We start from the raw sequence: 7,700 nt of genomic DNA, 5'->3' as shown, positions 1-7,700 counted from the left end.
TATCTATCTCTCTCTCTCTCTCTCTCTCTCTCTCTCTATCTCTATCTATCTATCATCTATCTATCTATCTATTAACATATATATGCAGATATATATATATATATGCAGATATTTGTATACACATACATGTATGTACACGTGTGCACATTTAAATATGCAAGGGGGCCTATATGGATATGTGTTTGTGCCTGTGCATGCATATGTTTACATGTATAGACAGATACATAGCTACATAGATACATGCGCCAGAGTTATAACGCGACAATACTAATGTAATAAAAACGCTGAATGCTTATTCCCTCCCCCCCCGACACAAAAGGTTTCCGTTTTATCTCGTTCAGTGGAAAAATCGCTCCCCAGCCCCAGCGGTTGTCCTGAAAGGGGAAAGGGCCAACGGAAGGAGATGGGGGAAATTCCAGCGCAGCATCATGGGAAATTTGTAACCCGGTGGTCTTCAGGAGAACCAGCAGATTGGATGTACACACCAGCCAAAGCAGCAGAGGTTTCGCACTGGCCATCAATACGGATCCCGTGAATCCACTAATTTTGCGCACTCGCAAAACGGAGGAGCCAGCTGCCTTCAGTTTGGAACCCCGCCGTGAATACGCATTGGCCAAAGCGTATTCACGTTATATCGCATTGGTCAATACGTATTCTGAGCTCAAAGGTGTGAAACACCAATGTGATATAACATGAATACGCATCGACCAATGTGAACTGACCCTATTTCTGTGCCCTGTGTGGTAAGGTCCCTTGTTGGGAAAAGAAATGGCCACTTTGCCTTTTAGTCTCCAAGGCTTGTTTTTATTTCATTAAGACACAAAGAGTGATTAGAAAAGGAGCGTTCCTCCTTTTGAGGAGGTGAAGAGCGGGACAAATATGGTCAAGAAACCACAAAGTGTGATCAAGTTGGGAAAGATCATTAAAGAGGAGGAACACACAAGCTGGGAGAGTCTGCAACAGTTTCTTTCAAAGCTTCCCAGGAAGGGCAACATTCCCCCTTTACCTGCTCCCCCCATATTGCATTAACTGACTGAAAAGGGCCTTGGCACTTTGAACTCAGTTTGCAGCACCTGGAAAGTGGGAGAAAGAAAGTGGGAGGAGAGGGAGGAGGAAAGAGAAACTGGGACTTTTTTTATGTTTTATTAAACAAAAAAGATAACAAGGCAACAGAAGTGATGACAAGCCAATGCCAAATATTACAATTAAATGCTTTACCAAACTTTTGAATATGGAAGGACATAAATATTTAAAACATAGTTAAATAATAATGGCAATCATCTTGGACTAACTAGTGTCTAAATCACATAAGGGATATCTTCAAAGGACTGTATTTTCTGAGACTTTTTTTAAAGCAGTTGAAAAAGTGGAACCATACAGAGTTGACTGGCACTGCTCCTGCCAAATTGGGACTGTTTAAGGGCATGTGCTGGGAAAACCTTTAAGAAGTCCTGTGCCCATTTACTGGGGAATAAGCCCTCTAGAGCTGAGTGGGATTTAGGTTTGGGTAGTCATAAATGCATATATGGGAGCTCCGGTGGCACAGTGGTTACATGCCAGTACTGCAGCCATTCACAGCCACAAGGTTGAGTTCGATACCAGGAAGGGCTCCAGGGTCAACTCAGCTTTGCATCCTTCTGAGGTTGCTAAAATGAGTATCCAGATTGCTGGGACCACTTAGTTTACACATTGTAAACCACATAGAGAGTGCTTAAGTGCACTGATATGCAGTACAGAAATGTACTTATTATTACTCTCTCTCTCTCTCTCTCTCTCTCTCTCTGTGTATATGTATATATCTATGTGTGTGTGTGTGTGTGTGTGTGTGTGTGTATGAAAGGTTGAGCCAAGCTGCTGAGACCAGTTCTCTTTTTCTTCTGGGTGCTGCTAGCATGCCTTTACTTACCTACATGTCAGGACTCATTGCCTCCAGCAATCCTTCAGCTCTTCTTTCGCAAGAGCTTTGTTTCCCCACCTACAGGAAACTCCACCTCAGAGGCAGAACATCAGGAATTTGCTTCCTAAAGAGGCCAAAAGTTAAAGAGCCTGTCTGCCAAGGCAGGGCTGACAAAGCCAGTGACTCAGCCCCATTGTAATGCCTTTTGAGGGCCTTCAGACGGAGGATCTCAGCAGGGAGAAGGAACCACAGGCTCAGTAACCACAGGCCCAGTCACACACCAGGCAAAGATGGTTCCCGCACAAAATTGAGAAGTGCCCAGTTTTCCCAGGGCAGTGCTTGGTAAAAAGTTAATACAGTACACACACACATACCACACACTTGTCTCTTTCTTATATTTCTCATTGTTGAGTCAGGATTGGCTGGTAGCTTTTTTTGCTACCCAAGGCAACTTTAACGTTTCTTTACTCACTTTTATATCTCATGCGCTGAGTAAGTTACCAAGGAATTTTCTTTCTTCCCAGAATCTGACAGAAATCTAGCTTTTCTAAGCTCTTGGGGTTTTCCCCCCTGTTAATTTTAATGCCTACCACTTCTTTACCTCACTGCCCCCAAGGTGACTAAGATTTCATAGCCACAAAGGACAAGGCATTGCAAAATGTAGAGCGTTCCACAAAAATGTTGGACATTACCAATTCAAAAATGGAAAACGCTAACATAAATATAAATTCATACCTCTTAGTCATGCACAGAATGGAGGACATTTTGAAATTCCTCTTTGACAGAAGGTTTAAATGTAGGACATGTCTGGTTATCCTATCCGCTCCACTGTTTTCAAAGGAAGTGCTGCTCCATGTGTCCCTCACGCATTCTTTTGCTCATGTGTAGGAGTCTCTCCCTCCCAGTGCATTGTGGGAAATTAAAATGGTTTTAGACCCAGATACCATTTTTGTTTCCCATAATCCCTCAGAGCAACAAGCTAAGCCAGGTACCCAGCATTACTTGGGGAATTAATTGTGCTGGGGGAAAAATACAGGAGACTTAAATGTGGCAGTGGTGGGTTGTGTCAGGTGCTATCAACTGCCTAATCCCTGCACATAAACAGAGGAGGAAAGATTGTAACATGTGAGGAGCTGACACCATTGTATGGCTTAATAGGGCCAAGACACCGGTTTCTTTCTCACATCTATGCTGTCTGAGGTAAAAGGATTTCTAAAATTTGTGATAGAGCCACTGTTTTCTTATTACATTTTTTATTCCACCCCTTTCCCAGTAAACTTGATGTCTCCCCCCCCCTCCCATTTTATTCTCGCAGCAACCTTATGAAGCGGATTTGCCTGGGATTCACAACTTATTATAAATCTGAATATTTCCCCAGTCCAGGTCTGATGTTCTTTCTACCATACCACATCATCAAAATGCAGTGTTCTGGGAATTATGTAATAATGCTCCTCTTTGCTCAAAATTGTGGGGAAAGCAGAATTTTCCATCGGCCCAAGTTTACAGAAATGTGTAATTACACCCCAAATTACAGATCATTCTGATTTAGACATATGCCACCTGTGGGGTGTGCTATAAGCACTTTTGTCTAGTCCAAGGTTTCTCAACCAGGTTCCCTGAAATCCTTAGGGTTCTGTGAGAGGTTGCTATTGGTTCTGCAAAAGATCATTATTCTAAAAGTTTTTTTAAAAAAATTGAGCTGTAGATATCATAATGTTTATGCAGGGATTCTCTGTGACCTGTAAATTATGTCAAGGTTTCCTTCAGGGTACAAAGATCAGAAAGGATGATCTAGTCAAAGCCAAGAATTCTGAGACTTGTAAAGACCACATGCAGTGCAAATGAAATGAATAAATGACTAAAGGGCTTTTTACCACAGATTAGCTAAACAAGACAAACACATAGAAACAGGGCACCTGAGGACCTGGTGAAACCTTTACATACAGACAGATTCTCTACCAAAAGGCAAACTCAGGAGGTCCAAAGTAATTCAAGCTACTGCTCAGAGCAACAATAATTATTGAGCCCATACAGACAGGCCAATATAAAGCTGCTTCGGGTCACTTTGGAGGTATGCTGTTTAAATGACACACGCAGTTTAAGAGGCCAGAAGCTGCGCCAAAGCTGCGTTCCAGTCCTTAGGACTGAAGTATGGCTTTGGCGTGGCTTCTGGCCTCTTAGGGCACATGCATCATTTAAACAACGTACCTCTAAAGCAGGGGTAGGCAACCTGCGGCCTGCGGACCGGATGCGGCCTGACAAGGCCTTGGGACCGGCCCCAGCCCGCTCCTGCCGCCGATTGCCACCGGGGCCTTTGGCCTCTCGCGCGCAGGAGCAATTGTCTATAGAAGCCTCAGAAACATGCATTTATGTTAACATTTTTAAAAAAATCAGCAAATTTTTTTGCGTGTCCTCCACTTTTTTAAAAAAAGTGTCCACCATTTGAAAATTTTGTCCTACATTTGTCCCGGTTTATTTATTTATTTAATTTTTTTTTTAAACATTTAATTATTTATTTTTTGGCTTCGGCCCCCCAGTTGTCTGAGGGACAGCAACCCGGCCCCCGGCTCAAAAAGGTTGCCTACCCCTGCTCTAAAGTGACCTGAAGCAGCTTTATTTTGGCCTGTCTGTATAGGCTCATAGGGCTACTTCAGTGATGCAGCATTTTAGTCCAAGGTTTATCAAACGGGACGGGAGGCTCTCAATTTCGAAAGAGAAGATAGTGTGGGCAGTTCGAAAATTCACGCAGTGATGTGATTACTTATCACACCTTAAATTCGCTGTAATGGCCTCCCCGAACGCGACCCAGATTCTGTACAAAGTAAGCCATCACATCAGTGGGTTCTTAATTGGAATTTATCAGACGTGAGTTTTTGGCAATTTTTCCTGCCTATCGCGCAATGTTAGCGTCACCAACGTTGCGCAATAATGTGAAAGCGCGATGTTCTTCCAGATGCCATTCATTTCTATGGGAGTCCGTTGTGCAACGCTCCCGTAGTTTTAGCGTAATTCCTCCCCTTTTTGGGCATTACGGGGAAAAAGGGAAGTCAGGCCTTTGTCTCCCGTTATCCTTGCGAATGTGTTGCGAAATGGTTTGGTGTGGTAGGCAGCAACGCAACGCAATGCAAAAGTTACTGATTGCAAAGTTCCCATGATGCTGGGCTGCTTTTTCACCCCATTCTCTTCTGGTGGCCTTCCTTTTTCAGGACAACCCCGGGGGAGGGGGGGGTTGCTCTGTCCTGCATGAACACCTAGGAGACTGCAAATGTAAGGGGCCCCTAAGGGTCATCCATTCCAGCCCCATTCCTCTGCCCTGCAAGAACACCTAGGAGGCTAGAAATTGAAGGGTCCCCTAGGGGTCATCCATTCCAGCCCCATTCTTCTGCCCCACATGAATGAGGAGGCTAGGAATTGAAGGGGCCCCTAGGGGTCATCCATTGCAGCCTCATTCTTCTGCCCCGCATGAAACAGGAAACTGGAAGGGGCTTCTCCCCTTTCCCCTCTCCCCACCAGAAGCACAAAGGTCAGGATGCCACCAAAACCTCCAAGGAGCATGCGCAAATATGTTGATGCGAAATGTTCAAGACAAAATGAAGGCGCTGGTGTAGTAAAAAGTTCCGCTATGCATGGTTTCGCATCACGCAAATCGCAACTTTTGCGCAATTGTAGCGCTAACATAACATTACGGGGGAATGACGGAAAAGCAAGCAATGTGGTAGAACATCGCGTTATAGGGTCATTGCGCAATGTTTGTTTCACTTCCTTAGCGGAATTAAGGGTCCAAAACCTCGCGTCTGATAAACTCCCAAGTTTACACATGAGGAACTGACAAACTGTTGCTGTTAAAATTCCTCCTTTCGAACAACTCTTAAAGATACAAGTTCCTGGCATCTTGCAAATTTGGCAACCTCAATACAGTGCATCTGTACCAATGAGGACTTTTCATATGATTAAAGGACATAGGATTGTGCTGGAATTCTTGACAAAATGCTTGTGTATCACCCATCCCTAGGCTCTTGGAGGAATAAACATATTAAAGGAGAGGCAAGTCACCTTCAGCTGTTCAGCACTGTTATTCAGTAGAGCATGGACCTCTCTGTAAGGCTGAAGTCCAATAAGCTAGACACACTGTGCATGTGATGACATTATGTACCTTGGGTGGTAGTCCCAAGTGTTGCATGTCTGGTCCAGAAAGCAAGCGCTATGAGTCATTTGCAAACATCTGGCTTCACTCAGCAGATCTCAGTGGAAGACCTAAAAGTTGTCCTGAGGCAAACATTTGCCTGCTTTTCTTTGGAAGCTCAGCAGCTGTGATGAATGGTAATTGGGAAACACTGATCTTCATTAGAGGGAAGAGGTCACTAAAGAGTCAGGAGTACATGTAGTGACATAACTAAACGGGAAGCAATCTTTAGGTTGAATGTGTGTGAGAGAGAGAATGGAACAAGGTTTAAATTGTGCAAGATCAGAGCTTATCCCCAGAAAATATTTTCAGTGCCTGGAAAATGCAAAGAGCTTCTGAGCATGTACAGATTGTATTTTCTTTGAATCAGCTTTTTCAAACATATATAGAATTACAGAGCTTTTCTCCTGATGCCAGGGTTTGTATTCAAGCCAAATTTTAATTGCAATCTCTCTTTTGTTAGAGCGGCTTTCTCTTCATCAGTGATCCTCTTCTCGGGAGGAAAGGAGGGACTAAAGTCTCCTGGTATATTGGTGGAACACTGTTTGGGATGTCAAGGTGATATTATGACAACATTAGGGATATGTCTGACTCTGAGCAAATGTTTCAGTGACATTGTGATGACATGAGTTTTGTTTTCAGATGTGAATACCATCGGGCTGTGAAATGAAGCTACATATGTAATGTCATTGAATATTCTTTTGGAGAAGGCTAGAGTGGAGGGGATTCAGCTGTGAGTCAGGGTCAGGAGGAAGAATGGGATGCCAAATGACTTCACCCTCTCCTTTGCCTACACGGAAACCTTTGCACAGTTCAGCTGCATTCTTGCACTCTGACAGCCATACTATGACAATTCCTTGAATATGCACAACAGTCCTAGAAGTTGGGAAAGTTAATTTTTAGCATAGGTTGCATGGTCACTGTTGCACATATGAGGAGTGGGTCGCTATGATTGTATTGTTACTTTTCTGCCTTGGTTACCCTAATATTCTTAATGCTGGAATCATATTGCCCACTGGCAAGAGTTTATACTGGAGGTTTGCTCTCTGAACTGCAAATATGCATACTGCTAGAATGGGAGATGGATCTTGACAATCAGTATTTATCCATTTTGCAATACACTGTGCCTAATGTAACAGCCTAGGACAAGGAAAATGGTCAGGCTGATAAGTAAATATTGTCCTTTTCTTCTGATACTTACCTATATCATCTTGCATACTCCAGAATAAATGAATCCTATACAAAACCTCTGGTTTTCATTGTTGTTTTTATAGGGGGGGGGTTTATTCAATGGTGTCTCCATTGTTGAAAGGCAGTACCTCTACTAATAATAATAAATAATAATAAAAATTTTATTTATATGCCGCCCTTCCTACGATCAGGGCGGCTCACAACAGGTTAAAACAATCATACAATTAAAACACAATTAAAACAAGACAGCAGTAAAAAGCCCCATAGCCCAGCCTCATGGCCACGAAAGAGGAGGGAGGCCCACAGGATATTTATTCGGGGAATGCCTGCTGGAATAGGAAGGTTTTGAGATCCTTCCTAAATTGGGCCAGGGTAGCGGACGAGCGGAGCTCAGTGGGCAGCGCGTTCCAAAGGGCTGGGGCAGCTATG

The 7,700-nt window shown here is 43.5% G+C and overlaps 1 protein-coding gene and 1 long non-coding RNA gene across 2 annotated transcripts in view; both read left to right on the top strand.

Moving 5' to 3' along the window:
• The window catches only part of LOC121920443 (disco-interacting protein 2 homolog B-like), a 180,824-nt gene that overhangs the window by 147,592 nt on the left and 25,532 nt on the right, over positions 1–7,700 (top strand). The gene's annotated exons all lie outside the window — the stretch shown is intronic.
• On the top strand, positions 6,127–7,306 carry LOC121921469. Its single transcript, XR_006101955.1, has 3 exons — positions 6,127–6,217; positions 6,544–6,638; positions 6,723–7,306. It is a non-coding gene; the product is annotated as an uncharacterized LOC121921469 (long non-coding RNA).

Source organism: Sceloporus undulatus, chromosome 2 (assembly GCF_019175285.1).
Source record: "Sceloporus undulatus isolate JIND9_A2432 ecotype Alabama chromosome 2, SceUnd_v1.1, whole genome shotgun sequence".
Lineage (NCBI taxonomy): Eukaryota > Metazoa > Chordata > Lepidosauria > Squamata > Phrynosomatidae > Sceloporus > Sceloporus undulatus.
The sequence above is the reverse complement of the archived record's forward strand: the minus strand, read 5'-3'. Positions and strand labels throughout refer to the sequence as shown.